The sequence below is a fragment of the Limulus polyphemus genome, unplaced genomic scaffold (genome assembly GCF_000517525.1).
Source record: "Limulus polyphemus unplaced genomic scaffold, Limulus_polyphemus-2.1.2 Scaffold7417, whole genome shotgun sequence".
Lineage (NCBI taxonomy): Eukaryota > Metazoa > Arthropoda > Merostomata > Xiphosura > Limulidae > Limulus > Limulus polyphemus.
The window spans coordinates 1,384-1,751 of NW_013673027.1; positions in this window are offsets into that span (position 1 = coordinate 1,384).

Genomic DNA, 368 nt, shown 5'->3' on the forward strand with positions numbered 1-368 from the left:
TTTATCAACAGGCAGTCGTGTTATTCATTTCTCCATGACAATACCCAAAAAATATCTTTGTCTATTTCAATATTGAAGGAATGAACATCTACATTTACTTCTATTATGAGATGGTTTTTTTTATCTCTGGTTTTTCTTAAGCGATTTTTTGTTTTTGAATTTCGCGCAAAACTACACGAGGGCTATCTGCGCTAGCCGTCCCTAATTTAGCAGTGTAAGACTAGAGGGAAGACAGCTAGTCATCACCATCCACCGCCAATTCTTGGGCTACTCTTTTACCAACGAATAGTGGGATTGACCGTCACATTATAACACCCCCACGGCTGAAAGGGCGAGCATGTTTGGTGGGACGTGGATTCGAACTCGCG